This window comes from Camelus bactrianus, chromosome 3 (assembly GCF_048773025.1).
Source record: "Camelus bactrianus isolate YW-2024 breed Bactrian camel chromosome 3, ASM4877302v1, whole genome shotgun sequence".
Taxonomy (NCBI): Eukaryota; Metazoa; Chordata; class Mammalia; order Artiodactyla; family Camelidae; genus Camelus; species Camelus bactrianus.
Genome location: NC_133541.1, coordinates 80,123,867 through 80,140,887, shown reverse-complemented (window position 1 = coordinate 80,140,887; position 17,021 = coordinate 80,123,867). Strand labels below are relative to the sequence as shown.

Here is a 17,021-nt window from a genome sequence, read left to right as displayed (position 1 = left end):
TAACCTCCTCCACTCCCTGAGCATCTAATTTAAAGGAATGTCCTTTTACTCTCAGCAACACTTCAAAGGCAATTATTAGGCTTATGCTACTTTTCTGTAAACTTACCCACTTCTCTCCCCCATTAATAAATTGTTTTGTAACTGCATTCTGAGCACATACAGCCTTTACCCATACTACTGCGCTCACATAACTCTAGAACATGCATACTATTTACAAAGTGAGAAAAGTTTTGAGGGTGAAGGGGGTCACTACTAATTAGGCCAAGACAAGAGGTATACACTGGACTGTATCAGTGGACTGGATAGACGATCACCCCATGCGTAACAACCATTTGGTCTCACTACCACAGATAAATACGTATGCAATACTTATTACCTATCCTTACACTGGTATCTCTCTAGTCATTTTGATCTTCTGAAGGCCACTGTCTAGTAAATTCTGCAGGAAGAGTTCATGATAGCAATATACCTTAAGTCTTTGCATGTCTATAAGAGTTCTATTCAGCCTTGACACTTAAAAGTTTAGGTAGACTGAAGATAAAATGTGATTCATATTTTCTTCTGTGAGTATATTTCCATAACAGCTTTACTGAGATGTAATTCATATAGAGTACATTTTACCCACTTAAAGTTCACAATTCAATGGTTTTTAGTATAAATCACCAGGTTGTTCAACCAGCACCACAATCAATTTTAGAACATTTTCATTCAATTAAGTTTTGAATTTTTATTTAAAAAAGGATTAAAATATTTTATATTAAGGTCTTAAAGTAATTCCTACTACAATATTAAATATATATTAAATTTACACATCACTTCGTCTCCAGTCTGAATTCTTATCTTTCAGGCATGACAAGAACTGGGATCTTTTCCCTTCTCCTTTTGGAGTAACACTGCCAACAGAATGTGAATTATTCTCATTTTTGTTTTAATCTCTGAGCCCATGATGTGATGCTGGTAATGCTGTTCTATCCAGACTCACTAAGCAGCATAAAAAGGCTTAGAATCCAGTGCTAATCCCAGTCTCATGCCTAAATTCCCATTGTGGAATTTAGTTCCAACATGCATTGCCTCCTCTAAGCTTTATACATATTTAAATCACTTATGATTGAGATGGAGCTTTTAGTTTAACAACTGAATTTGTTATCACTTTGATTCTCTGTGATAAGACATCCCTATTCTGTTCTAGCATGCCTCTCAGCATGTAAATAGCAGGGCTGGGTCACTTTGGTGTATTGGGTATCACTGGAGAGATGAGTATCGTTTAAGAAAAGAGTCTACTGTGTTCTTTCCTAAAACTGTCCTCAAGAGGCAAACATAAGCAGTCTGAAAGTCATCCTGAGACACACAGTGTATTAGGAATTTTCCTCTTTGCCTTTCTTCGAGGACAAGGAGAAACTCCTACAATGATTTTTACAAGTGTAAGGGGGTGGGGAGGACAATGATGGTCCCAAATAAGATCTAAATTCAAAGGCTTAAGATGCTGAAAACCAAGCAACACATACGTACTAAGAATTTACAGGTCTTTCTGCAAAGATGATGCAATACAATAGGAATGGGTATAGAAAGTTGGCCAACAATTCACGGCCACAGAAAACATGTGTCAATGACCAGAATCATGGAATTACATCAGTGATACACTACTTTCAACTCTTCCTTTCACACATGAGGAGACTGAGTCCTAGGAAGGGAAGACTTTGTCTATGGCAGTTTATTCATCAACAAAAAATGCACTGGGTAACAATTTTATCTGTTGATACCACGAGGTAGTGAGAGAGTGGACAACGTGTGGTTCTCTGTAAGTTCAGACAGCAGTTATTATAAGAGGGCTCCTCACAGTCCAGGGTTCTTTCTGTTACAATACAAAGCAGGAAGCAGTCATAAGAGACCAACGCACAAAGACACTTCCCTCAGCTCCCATCAGAATGGCTTTGGAGATAGGATCCATTGTAGATGCTCACTAAATATGTCTTGGGTAAAGGGAAAAGTCTACAAACTGGATCTGGGTGGGCACAGGTGTGAAATTCTAAATGGAAAATACGGACGAAAAGACTCAAAATCAGAAAGAGGAACTATGATTTTGCTGGCTAGTCAACATACTGGCTTGGCCAGAGTTGAGAGACTTTTGGTTAAGAAATGATACAGCGTGAGAGGGGAAACCAGAATGGGGCCAGACCGACAGAAATCCTTGAGTCTGAGGCTGTGATCTGTGACCTTTTTACTCTACTCCATGGGTAAGAGAGACACACCAGCGTGTTACACAGATGAAAACCAGGATGAAAGGAGGACTCAAGGAGGGCTGCTCTGGTCATATGGGGGACTGACTGGAGTCAGGAGAGGGAGGCAAGACACTGGTAAAGGAGCCACTAAGCCAGTGCTGCTGAGATGGGGAGGGTCTAGAAGGACCAAGGAGGGTGACGGTGAGAAGAGAAAGAAGAAGCTACTTGAGAGAATTTCAAAAGGAAGAAAAATGATCTGGATTTGGTGCTGAAAAAAAAATATGGAGTGGGAAGGAAGTAAAGGAAATAATGGTAGAAAGGTGATTTTGAGAATCCAGGCCTGGGGCAGTGAAAGAAGATGGTGTCATTGACAGAAATTATGGGTTTAAGAGCTACTGCCGAAGGAAAAAAATTGAAGTTAGTTTTAGACACATTGAATTCAGCTGGAACTTAAAATCCAAATGGAAATACTCAGAGAGGGGCTGGGGATTAAAATTAATCCTAAAAGAAAGGGGAAAGTCTTCAGAGCTTTAGATGTGGGAGTTCATGTACTGGGAGCTGAGAGCCGGAATCACGGAAGTATCTTGGTTAGGCCAGTTAGCAAATATACTAAGTTTACTCTTGTTTTAGATTGAATTTAGGTAGTCTCTCAGAGTTGTCTACTTTGTAAAAAAATAAAAACAAAACAAAATAAATAAACAAAAAAATAAAAAATACAATCAAAAGAGGAGGAAACAAACTCAACTAACTAGCCATTTTTATGAACTTCAGGCTTGAGGTCTTTCCTTGAATGGAACTTAAGAACACTCACAGTGGGAAATTACTATTTAGTACTATTTAGCACATTAACAATCCTACTTTTAAAAAATAACAGGATGTCTGCCTTTTTCATGCCCTCCCCTATCTAATTATAGTAGGAAGCAGAAGCCTTTGAAAAGGAACTTATGTAATTTTGTTAAAAGGCCTGTAAGCATCATTACTTATGGTTTCCAACAGACTGCTGAGAGCAGTTAGGATCTGGACATTTTAAATTAGGAGTAAAATACTGAGAACCAATATTTTTCTTGTAAAATAGAGACCATCCTTAAGTGAGTTATATTTATTCTTCATTTGATTAAGATTTAAATAAGTCACCATTAGTTTATTTTGAGGGGTTTCTTTCCAAACAAATGTTTGAAGGATCTCTTTAGTCTAGTGGTTTGTTCTGCTTAACATTCCACCTACATCTGTGATGAGTCCACTGTTATTGCCCTCCTATGCCACCTGCAGTGACCAAGGATCATTCCTTTCGATTCACACTTCTACTCATTTTTTATAGATTACTTAATACTGCATAACAAGGCAATTAGGCCACAACCTAGCGCACTCTAAGCAGCATGAGAATGATCCAAAAAATACAAAATGAAGTGAATGTAACATAAAAATGACTGTGCAGCATATAAAGAAATCAGATTACTGGTAAATACTTTAGTGTCGCAAGGATCCACTGCAAAGTCATTCTGCAAACTTAATACCCTCAGTGTCTCCCACAGCGTGTGATTTTAACTTGACTCTTCTCAAATACATTTAAAAATATTTTTAAGAAAGCTAGAACCTCAAGTTTAAGGGCATGCCCCATTAGCTCTTCGTGTTATACAACAACTAAAATTTAGTTAATTTTACCTATACTCAAGGATGGACAATGTTTTACCAAAACACAGCTGTGCCCGTTGAATTAGAAGGAAAAAATCTGAAGAATCCTCCCATGCTTGTGCCTTCATTTAGGCTTGTTTCTTCCTGCTATTGCTCAGCTCACTGACCAGATGCTGTGTCCTTCTTAGTTCTCTCATTATCAAAGAACTCAGCATATTGTTTTCAAAGGGAGTCTGAGTCTTTTTTTTTTTTAATTTTATTAGTTGTCAATTTACAATGTTAAGTGTACAGCAGAGTGATTCAGTTACACTAATATACATATATATTCCTTTCCATATTCTTTTTTATTATAGGCCACTACAAGATGCTGGCCTTGTATTCTATATTCAATAGAATATAGTCCCCTGTGTTATAGAGCGGGACCTTATTGTTTATCTATTCAAAGTGAGTCTTTCATGCAACAGTGGCTTGAAGTGATCTCCTCCTAAGTTTTGGAACTTATAAGGATATAGCAGGTTATGCTATGGTCACAAATTGACCCCCAAATCTCTGAAGATAAACACAACAAAATATATTCTTTCTCATTCTACGTGCCTAAAATTGGTAAGTCCAGAGTCTGCTCCACAAAGTCACTCAGGTTTTTGGAGGTTCCACTATAAGGTGACATCGTCATTTCAGGGGAAAAAAAAAAAGTGACTACGGGGTATGCTGTGGCAAGGAAGGAAGAGAGAACACAAACTCTTAGGCTCATTTTTACTTCTACTCACTCTGCACATCTGCCGAGGAGAATGAGGAAGTAGAAAAGAGTTCTGGACACTAAGAACTGTCTTTATATCCTGAGAAGCTGCCCCTTCAACAGGCAGGACTGTGAGCTCAAAAGATCACTAGACTTACAGGCAAGAACCCTGTCTAATTTTGGACAAGACACTTGGCTTTTCTGAGCCTTAACCTGCAAAATGAGAACTTTAGATGAGATTTTGGGAAGAGGAACATTAGAATGTTAGATATTTATCCTGCCACACAAGGCTCAAGGCTGTAGATGGTGAGTTTCACCAGGTTGTAAGAAGTTTCTTACAATAATAAACAGAAGAGGTTTAGTACTAAAATAGAATTAGACATTAAAACCAGAAAGGCCAAAAAACTTAAAACGCCCCTCCCTCCTTCCTTCACTGCTCAGGAGCATTCTTCCACTCAGCAAAATAGCCAAGAATGGTGGGGCACACATAGAATGGTTTTCCTTTTCTGTTAAGTCAGAATACCTCTGTTAAACAAGGGTGCTTCCAGAGTTTGGGTCCAGCTGAAGTCCTCGAGAAATTTTTAAAAAATAAAAAATAATGTCTCTTCTTCATTTGATACACAATATATGATATTTATGATTTTTAATGTTAAATAAGATAGCTAATAAAACCAGGAGTCTTCAATGTTTGGGGGGTGAAAACTGGGAATCATAAAAACCAGGAACTCATAATGACAAGATGATTTTCTAGAACTCTCAGAATAAAAAGGAAAGGGCTTGCCTATGCTATTTCCTCTGGTAAGGTTTCTGCTCTCCAACACCATGCCTGCTGCCATTATATGGAGATGGGTAAAGAGCTGTATTAGAAAATGATTGGAATTGACAGGAAAGACCTAGAAAATTGTTTTAATTTGGAGGTTTATAAAATTTTTGAGAAAGCATCTTTCTCTGAGGCATAATTAGCCAGGTTTTTGCTTGACTCTCATCATATGGGGAAAGCCCTGTGTCCAGTGAAATCAATTCTGTCATGCAAACAACTCCTGCCTTAACTGAAACTGTACCAGGACCACAGGGACCGTGGTTATTAGGGGGAATGATAACTGGTAAGCTATTACAATTATCAAGTGGGATACTATGTCTGGGTTGGAGTGAAACCTTAGCTCCAGTCCTAAGTTCAGGTAAGAATCAGAGACCAACATTAGGGTCTGGCTTGAAATTTAATGCCATGTAACAAGATGCTGCACAAGGAAACCAAAGGATGTGATGATTTGCCTGAACAAAGTTCTAAGACTCTGTCCCCACAGAGCTGCACTGACTGTGGTACATCAATGTTTTATAGGAACCAGAACAGACTCAATGTTATGTTATGTGACTTTTATCAGATTCAAACTCAACATAAATCTCATTGACACAATGTAACTGACTATACTTCAATAAACAAATAAACAACCTTAATGAAGCCATATGTCTTCATGAATTAGCTAAGAAATGGCAGATACAGATCCCATAGGGAAGAAACTATTTATTGAATAAACCTTCTACAATTTCACTTCATGTTATTAATGCTAAAGTGATCTCCTTATAAAAATAATTAATCAAAACAAACCAAAGGTGGGGGAGGAAATATAATGAAGCAAAAAAATCACTGCATTTCAAATCTTTAAAAAGGGGGCAGGGTGCAGACTTTTGGAATGAAGGAGTAAAGAGCTGGGCAGACTCCCAAGAAAAACAATTTAAATTGCTTTAAATGCATATAACAAAAGGAGAAACATTAATTCAAGAAAATCTAATGAACCTCAAAGAGAAGAGTGAGAGTCTGTGGCATCTGAGCCAAGACCCGGTCTGTCACACCCATCCCCCAGCTTCTGGGAAACTCTACCCAAGGCTTGTGCAGCCAGGAAGACAGGAGCTTCCCCTCCCTCCAGCTCCCAGTTGGAAACCACAGTTTCACCACAGGAGAAGCAGGCTTTTGCATTTCTCATCCACCTCTCCTGCAAGCCCCATGTTGCAGAAGCTCTACTTCAGGAAGGTGAGATCAAAAGGACTGGGCCTGTATCCCCAACCCAGCTCCAACTTGCAGTGCAGAAGCTCTATCCCAGGTGCTGCAGCCTGAGGATACTGGGGCCCTGATCACCTCTGCCCCTTCTCACTCTCAGGATGGAAGTTCCACATTGAGAGAGACAGGCAAAAAGAAGCAAAAGTCTCAGAATTATAGGGAAAAACAGACACGTCAACAATGACAGTCAGAGACTTTAACACCCCAATAATGGGGAGAACAACCTGGCAGAAGATCAACAGGAAATAGACTTGAATAATTCTATAAACCAACCAGAACTAACAAATCTGTCTAAAAAACTCCACAAAACAACAGAGTACACATTCTTCTTGAGCATAAAGATAACATTCTCCAGAGTAGACAAAATGCTAAGCCACAAAGCAAACCTCAATAAATCTAAAACAAATGAAATAACAGAATGTATGTTTTCAGACTACAAAGGAATTAAATTAGAAATAAACAACTGAAGGATATTTGGGAAATTGACAAATACCTGGAAGCTAAACATACTAATAGCCAATTGGTCAAAGAAGAAATCATAATGGATATTAGAAAATATGAATGAATAAATGAAAATGAAATACAACACAACTTATGGGATGCAACTAAATCAGTGCTCAGAGTGCAACTTAGAGATCTAAATGTCTGTATTAACAAAGAAGAAAGATCTCAGTGAATAACTTCATGTTCCATACTGAGAAACCAGAAAAATTACAGCTCACTAAACACAAAGCATGCAGAAGGAAGGAAATAATAATGATTAGAGCAGAAATACATGAAATAGAGAATAAAAATACAGTAAAAGGTATCAATAAAACCAAAAATTGGTTCTTTGAAAAGATCAACAAAATTGACAAATCTTCAGCTAGAATGATAAACCAAGAAAAGAGAGTGGATGCAAATTACCAAAATCAGGAGCAAAACCAGTGTATCACTACTAATCTTAGAGTAATAGGAAGGATTATAAGACAATACTATGTCAACTGTATGTCAACAAATTAGATACCCTAGATGAAATGAACAAATTCATAGAAAGGCAAAAATTATCAAAACTGAGTCAAGAATAAACAGAAAATCTTAGTAGGCAAATCATGAATAAAAAGAATTAGTCATTTACAAACTTCCCACAAAGAAAAGCCCAGACCCAGCTGATCCACTGGTGAATTCCACCCAGTATTCAAAAAAAGAGTACCAATCCTTTACAACCACCACCCCCAAAAATAGAATAGGGAAATTGTCCCAACTTATTTTATGATACCAGTATTGCTCTGCTACAAAAGACATCACAAGAAATGAAAACTCAAAAGAATATATCCCTTATGAATATAGAAACAAAAATCCTAAACAAAATACAAAGTGAATCCCATAACATATAAAAAATGGTATACCGAGGCCAACTGGGAATTATATCAGGAATGCAAGATTGGTCTAACATCTGAAAATCAATTAATGTAATTACTATATTCATAGAATAAAGGGCAAAGTCATTTAATTATCACAATAGAGAAAAAAAAAAAGAGTATTTGACAAAATCTAATTCTCACTCATGATAAAAATATTCAGCCATACAGGAGTAGAAGGAAACTTAGCCTGATATGAGGCAATTACAAAAACTGCAGCTAACATCATATTTAATGGTGAAAAAAATGAGTACTTGCTTTCCTTTAAGATCAGGAACAAGATAAGGATGTTTGTTCTCCTCATTTCCATTCTGCATTGTACTAGAGGGTCTAATCATAGCAATCAGCCAGCCAAAGAAATGAAAGACATCTAGACTGAAAAGGAACAAATGAAACAATCTCTATTTAGAGATGACATGATCTGTACATAGAAAATCTTCAGGGATCAACTAAAACATTATTGGAACTAATAAACACATTCAGCAAAGTTCTAGGGTAAATGATAAATTACAAAAATGGATTGACTTTTTTTACACACTAGCAATAAAAAATCTAAAAATGAAATTAAGAAAATAATTTCATACATAATGGCATTAAAGAGAATAAAATACTGAGGTATGCATTCTACAAAAGAAGTGGAAAACATATCTTAAAAACTATAAAACATTGTTAAAAGAATTTGAAGAAGATTTAAATAAATGCAAAGACAGCTCATTTTCATGGATCAGGGAAAAAAACACTGTTAAATTGTCAATACTTCTCAAACTGATCTAAAGGTTCAATGCAATATTAAAATTCCAGCTGGCTTTTTTTGCAGAAATTGATGCACTGATCTTAAAATTCATATGTAAATACAAGAAAACCAAAAGAGATAAAATAATCTTGAAAAATAAGAATTCCCTTTGAAAGACTCACACTTTTTTATTTCAAAACTTAACTCCAGCCAGGCGCAGTGGCACGTGCCTGTACACCCAACTAACTACTCAGGAGGCTGAGGCAGGAGGATCACTTGAGCCCAGGAATTCTGGGCTGTAGTGCGCTATGCCAATCGGGTGTCTGCACTGTTTGGCATCAATATGGTGACCTCCCAGGAGCGGGGGATGACCAGGTTGCCTAAGGAGGGGTGAGCCGGCCCAGATCGGAAACGGAGCAGTTCAAGACTTACTCCAAAGCTCTAGTATTAATCGAATGTGTCACTGCCAGAAGACACATTGTATTAATGAAACAGACACATAGATCCATGAAACAGAAGTGAGAATCCAAAAATAAACCCTTACTTTATGGTCAACTGATTTTGCACAAGGATGCCGAGATAACCGCATGAGGAAAGAATAGTCTTAATAAGTGGTGCTGGGAGAACTGGATAGGTATATGCAAAGGAATGAAATCAGGCTCTTTCCTCACATCATACAAAAAATTACCTAAAAACTGATCACAGACCTACACATAAGAGCTAAAATTGAAAACTCTTAGATGAAAACCAGAAGTTACCACTTTGGGTTAGGTAATGGATTCTTAGATGTGATACCAAAAACAAACGTGACAAAAAAAAATCAATAAATTAAACTACATCGAAATTTAAAACTTTTAGGCTGAAAAAAAGAAGAAAGTGCAATGAGAACCCACTGAATAGGAGAAAACATTCACAAGAGATATATCTGGTAAAGGATTTATATTGAGTATATTAAAAAAAAAAACTCAGTAATAAAAAGACAATTTAAAAATCAGAAAAGGCTCTGAACAGATATTTTACCAAAAAAGACAAACAAATAGCCAATGAACACATGAAACAATGCTCAATATCATTTGCCATCAGGGAAATGTACATCAAAGCCACAATGAGATACTACTTCACTTTCCTAGAATGGTTGTAATAAAAAAGAAAGACAACATTATGTGTTGGTAAAAATCTGAAGAAACTGGCATCCTCAGATGCTGGTAGGCATGTAGAATGATGGACTGACTTTGGTAAAACTTTAGCAGTTCTTCAAGTGGTTAAACACAGAGTTACCATTCCACTCCCAGGTATTGACCGACCCAAAAGAAATGAAGATGTATGATCATACAAACACTTGTACACGAGTATTCATAATAGTATCATTCATACAAACCAAAAATGCCCATCAAGAGATGAATAGATAAATAAAATGAGCTACAGTCATACAATGGAATATTATTCAGCTATAAAAAAGGACTAAAATACTGACACATGTTACAACACAGATGAAACCTGAAAACATGTTAGTGAAAGCAGCCAGTTACAAAAGGCCTCCTATTGTATGATTCCATTTATATGAAATATCCAGAAGACACAAATCTATAGTGACTGAAACTAAATGAGTGATTGCCTAGAGCAGGGGAAGTGGGAAAAGGGCAGGAATGGGGAGGGACTGCTAATGGATATGGGTTTCTTTCAGTGGGGGATGAAAATGTTCTAAAATCATATTGTGTTGATGGACAAAGGACCTTACGGACATACTAAAAAACACTGAATTTTATATTTTAAATGAGTGGCATAGCAGGTGAATTATATCTCAACAAAGTTGTTTAAAATTGTTTAAAGTATAAAACTATACACATTTACATGCTGAACTCATCCGCTTACACTGAAAACAAAAGTATCTTTTCTCATTTCTGTGTTTCTAGAGCTTGAAACAGTCTTGGAGCAGAGAGACTCGTTGCTAAAGAGAATATTACGTTTTCAGAATTTAAGGACTGATTCACAAAACTTCAAAGAAATCAGTGTATCTTCCTTCAGTACAGACAAAACAAACAACACTCCCACCCCCACCCCCCAAAAAAACACCACTACATATTTCTGAAGAAATGTCCTTGGTTACAGCTTTAGTTTGGAATAATCTCTGTCTATTTTATATAGTTCTTTTTAATCAGCCAAGGGGATGTTACTAAGGGAGGAATCTGAACAGCACTCATTCAAAGGATTTCCCTATTGTGCTGGACCACGATTATCTGATGAAGGCTTGGGTTCTCACTCTGAGGATACACTGTATGTAAAACAGTTAAACAACAAGAACCTACTGTATAGCACAGGGAACTAGATCAGTATCTTATAACTTGTAATGAAAATGAATCTGAAAATATATATATATAAATGTATAACCGAATCACTATGCTGTACATCAGAAACGAACACAACATTATAAATCAACTGTATTTCAATTCTTTTTTTAAGTGGGGGAAAAAAAAGGAACTTCTTCTGCCTGACTGCATCAGTTTTACCCTGCACTGAGACTGGAACTCACACCATCAGTTCTCCAATTTCTCAGGCCTTTGGATGCCGAATGGAACCACCCCACTGCATCTCATAGGTTTCCAGCTTGCCAACTCATTATAATGAACCTCTTCTCCTTCTCTCTCTCTCTCTCTCTTTCTCAGATCCTGACTAAGTTTACATTACTTCTTGATTTCTCCTAAAGCAAATTTTCTTTCTTCTTCAAAATTTTCCACATTTCTTTAGATCTTCACGTTTTCATATGACTTTTGGAATCAGCTTTTCAAATGCCTCAAAAATTCCCTGAGGATTTGAATTAAGAACAGTGAGTTCACAGATTTGAGAGAATTGACCTTTCATAATTCTGAGTCTGACCTCCATGAACAGGTTATACCCCACCCCTTCTTTTTTGTCTTCTTTAATTTTTTTCAATTAAATATTCTAATATTTGACATGATGAACTTACATAGTTTTCATAAAGTTAGCTGCTAGTCACTAGCTTTTTTACTGTGATGAGTAAAATTTTATTTTACCAATTCATTTTCAATCTGTTACTGCATAGGGATTCTGTCAAGTTTTCTATATGGCTCTTGCATTCGACAAGCTTGATGTATTTTTTCATTAGCATTAATAGTATATTTGTATGGTACCCTGAACGTTGAATGAACACATTGTTTAGACTGCAGCTGATACCAGGATTGTCTTTTATTCCATCCGTAATACATTTTTTATTATTCTTATCTTTTGTATTGTTTAAGACTTACAATAAAACTTCTATATTGACTTATAATCAAGGTCCTAGCCTTGTGAGACACAGAGATGTGTTTGATATAAAGATGATGGCTGCCGTCCCTCTCTGTAGAAATATGCTAGAAGAAGCAAGTCCGTGGCCATTCGTCTAGTTAACTGCTCTGACCTAAAAGAATCAAGAGGGCCAAATGGTTACAGGTTGGACTAAGTCCCTAGGTTATGGTCCTAAGGTGCCAGGAAGACTGGAGCCCTACTTCCCTGGGTATCTGCATTTCAAATGATTTAAATGCCAGCCAGACCTTGAGCACATCTCTAGGTCCTAAAAGCCAGAGACATCAGCCATTTATCAAGCCCTTAGAAAGATACATTTACATATCAAAGGCTAGACTGAGAATCTATGATCCTTCCCATCCTCCCTCAAATAAGTAAAAATATACCCTTCCCTTTCACGAGGCAAGTAGGTGGCTGCCTCTCTCCTGTATATAAAAGGAATAAATTCATTGTTCTCCAACCCTCACCTATGCGGTGTCAGTCTACTCATGTAAGAGGTTTGTTTGTTCATCTGGTTTCACTGGATTAAAACAAGGATAAGGTCTAGAGTGGAAAGGGTAGGAGAGGTCATGTGCTTGTTATTGACTAAAGAAAATTAGTAATAAATCTGTCTCTCATTCAGAACACCTCATAGGCCACTGAGTATAAAATTAGCAAACATGAATATTAAAACTCACCACATTAGATGTCTAATGTTAAGTCATTTCTGCCTTCCTGAGACAAACCCTAATTGATGATAATATATCTAATTTTAAACATTTTTAATGATGGAAGTAGTAACATTACATTTTGAATTTTTGCATCAATATTCACGTGGAGACTGCCTTGTGACTTTATTATCTTTTTCTATCAAGTTTGGTATCAGAGTTATATGAGCTTTATAACCATTTGGGCAGTTTTAGCTTCTTTCTCTGTGATAGCTTACACAAAATAAAACTCACGCCTCCCTTGAAGGATTACTTACTATATTCTGTAATACCATCTGAGCCTGATGTCTTGACAGGGAAGGGGAAAGGACAACCGATTCAAAATCTTTAGTGCTTTATAGCTTTTCTTCTCAAGTCAAATTTTACTATTTGTGATTTCCAAATGAATTGTCCATTTCATTTGTGCTTTCAAAATTAAGTTTTATAGTAGGTCTTAAAACAAATATTGATTATTCTTTGGAGACTTTCAACTTCAGTACACAGGCACCTTTCTGGCTTTGCATTAATTTTTGTATCTGGGATCTTCCCTTTTTTGCTTTTGAGCTCAGACTCATTGATTGATTATATTTTATCCAGAAGGATATTTCTTCTATCAGCTCACTCTTTCATACTGATCAGAAAACTGCCCTACATTTTTCTCTCAGTGACTGTTTTTACCCTTTCCTCAGCTCCTTACTCCAACTTCTGATGACTTAATGTGAAAGCATAGTTTTGTAAGTACTATCAAATACAACATAGCACTTTTTCACCTGGATTTTTGAGGGTTGCCATACTGTAGCCAAATTACCAAGACCATCAGATGACATCAAATTGTTAGGCATGAAAACATATATAAACATGTACTTAGTACAACTGATCACAGAACTAAAGTATAATTTTCCACTAACAGATGGCATTTAAGATTGCAGATATTCCACAATTCCTTAATCAAAGGAAAGAGGGAAGAAACTGATATTTATGTTTGCTAGAAATTAAATAATTAATTAGCAACATGAAAAATACAGAGAAATGAACAATACAAATCAGGATACACTCATTCTGCTCTAAAAATCTGGGCCTCAGCTACAGAGTTCAACTGAACTATCATTACAAAGCAAAATTTTCAACCATCTCCTTAATACAGTCATCACTGTATTTCAGCCTGTTCCCAACACAATGGTCTTCAACCAAAGGAAACCAGATGTTTTACCCAAACCAGATGATGAGCACCTGTTAGCATGGTCCTTTTGCTTTTGCCCCTCCTTGCCATAAGTCAAATTCCTTCAATTTTGAGCATTCATCCAAATTCTGTTGATGGATAAAATGCAAGTCTCATTTCCCTACTGAACCAATTACTATCTTATTTTTCAAGACTATTATATGGCCTATAATAATATTCACAATTAAGGATGAATAGAATCAGAGATCTGAAAAAAAAATCTTAGATCTATTATTCTTAACAATTTTTTGGAAGAGGAATTTTCAGCCAAGAAAGGTTAAATGATTTGTACTAGGACACACACATGTAGATAATGATAGAGCAGGCCTAGAACTTAATTCTACTTACTCCTAGTCCTGTGCTTTTTCCACTGCTTCATGTTTTTCCCTCTTTCCTTTTTCCCTTTTTTAACTTCAGCATCTTGAATCACCTAGAAGATAGTACAAGATGCTCATGAGAATTAAGAGCCATACTTATTTGTCAACAACCACCAATCGTTTAAAATCTGAAATAAAGGCTTATACTGTAGCATTTAAACACTGAAAATGGCCTTGCTGGACTCTAGTAGATGTACGGTTTTTTATAATTAAAATTTTGTTGTAAGCAAGCAAATTAAAATGACTGCTGCTAAATAATGCACAGAGATATTACAAAAAAAACTTATACTCAGTAAATAGTATTAAAAAATCAATTCCAAAAAAAGAGTCATTTTAGGAATAATCTGAATCCTCAGAAATGATGGTTAATATGGTAAGGAGAAAGGGGGCAATTTACTAACATTATTTGAGCACCTATGTTGTGCCAGGGAAGTGATAAGCATATTCCATCATTTATCTCAGTTAATCTTTAAATATAAGGGACTTGCTAGAACATCATAGCTAGTTATTCTGAGTTAATTTTTAAAGTATCAACATATAGTCTTAAATAGAAGCAGTCTTAATATTGCAGGCAAGGCAAATTTGTGAAAAAATGTCACACATAAAGGGCCATGTTATAATAATATTCTAAAGAATAACTCATACTGAGCATTACAAAATTTTCTCAATAATTCTGAAAAAAAATCTGGCATATAGTCTGTTCATGATTGTAGAATTTGCAACCAAGACATCTTGCAGTTCCAAATACTTTTCTTTCTCTCTATGTATTTTTATGTTTTGATCTGGCTCAGTTGCTTTACTTGCCCGGCAGCATAAGGAGTTCAACGACATTGTTACCAATCTAGTAACATTTTGGGGTTTCACCAGTTATGTCATCACTTCCAAATTCCTCACCAATAAAAGCATTTCCAAAGACTCCAGGGCAGTTGTGATCATTTATAGCACTTATTTACCAGCTAGGCCTTGTTTTTAGAGGACAACGATATTCTGAGTCTTTTGTAGTAAAGATGAGCTCTTCACCTTTCATAACCCTTAGGAACAAACTGAAACATCTAAGTAACTTATAATGCTACAGTTGCAAGGATGGCGAAGTGAGCAATGTGATCCAGTGGAAGGAACAACAGACTGAAGTTCTACGTGGAGAAGATCATGAGGTCAAAGTGAGACTCCAATGGTAAAGAATGTCCACATGGATTTGGGAGGTGGGAACAGCAGCACAGTGTGATGGATTTGTTAACTCAAATCATCTTTCCATTTCTTACTCAACATTAAACTTATATTCCACTTTGTTTCATTATATTTGCCCACAGACTATACCCTTCCTGACACTTTAGGCAAAAGACATAAGGACAATATGTTTTGACCTACATAAGTCACCTTCAGTTTTCTTAAAAATATTTAACAGTTTGAAGGAAAGTGGGGAACCCTGGATTAATAAAGTAGACAAACATGAATGGTTGTAACTATGTTTTGTGTTTTATCGCTTTAAATATTTTGAGCTCTTTTAAGTTAAAAACTCATATTTCTATTTCATTGCATAGTCTCTTACCACAGTGTGAGTATGTGGTATTTGACTTTTTAAAAGTGTTTAATAGAATGAAAAAATTTAAACTACTATACGATTGAGCCTTATATGACCATTTTAAAAGCTCTACTAAGTGGAAATGGGTGGCTACTGTTGCTGTAAGAGTGGTGATAGTGCCTGGAGAGGTGAAAATGAACCAAGGAAAGCTTTAGGGGAAAATGTGTGACACCATCTGAGAAGTTTCAGCATGGCCTTAAAGTAGGCGGTGCAGACTCCCAAGGTAAAGAAAGTACAGTATAGTGAAAAGAGCACGGGCTCTTTACTGACTTACTGGCTTTGTGACTTAAGGCTAGTTATTAGTCCTCCTCTTGTCTCTATTTCCTAAATGGGGATCATATTCTCTGCTTGAAAACATCATGGGGAGGAAGGGAGGAGTCAATTTCAGTAAAGCATGCAGTAGACATCCAATAAATGAGAGTTAAATTATTTTTGGTGCAAGCCACAGAGTCCTTGTGTAGTCCCTGCCTGCACTGCACAAGAGATGGTCCAGGTGACCAGTATCACATGGCAGATGTGATGGTCTGTCACTTCCCATAGGTTATAAAGACTGTGGCTTCTGTCTTGGGCATTGTCTTTTTCTCTCATCCCTCTCCTCCCTCTCTCCCTCACTCTGGGAAAAGCAAGTTTCCAAGTCGTGATCAGCCCTGCAGAGAATCACACTTGAAACCAAAGCCTCTGGCCAACAGCCAGCAAGGAACCAAGGAATGCCAACATCCACTGTAGTGAGTTTGCACACACACTCACCAGCTCCTGTTGAGTGATGAGAACTGTAGCCTCAGCCAAAAGATTCTCTAAAACCTTCTGAGAGAACCCAAGCCAAAACCGCCTGGTTCAGCCATGGGTTTTCTGACCCTTAGAAACTGAGACAATAAAAATTTATTGTTTTAAACTGCTGAATTTGGGGGGCAATTTGTTACACAGCAATGGATAACTAAAACAGTTCCTTGAGTCTATATTCTTGCAGATGATTTCTGTCTTGAAGGAATCTCAAGAAACCTACAGATGCTAAAGTCTTTGCATTTAATCTCCAAGGGCTGAAACACTTCCATACTCCCTCTTTAACTATTACCAGAATTCG

The 17,021-nt window shown here is 36.6% G+C and overlaps 1 protein-coding gene across 4 annotated transcripts in view; it reads right to left on the bottom strand.

Annotated features, from left to right (window-relative positions):
* KCNN2 (potassium calcium-activated channel subfamily N member 2) overlaps nucleotides 1-17,021 on the bottom strand; it is a 363,080-nt gene that overhangs the window by 260,090 nt on the left and 85,969 nt on the right. For 2 of the 4 annotated variants that reach the window (XM_074360476.1, XM_074360473.1), the window contains exon 3: nucleotides 14,330-14,411. The exons of the other annotated variants lie outside the window; for them this stretch is intronic. The gene's annotated coding sequence lies outside the window, so the exon portion shown is untranslated. The remainder of the gene's footprint in view (nucleotides 1-14,329; nucleotides 14,412-17,021) is intronic. 4 annotated transcript variants of the gene reach the window in all.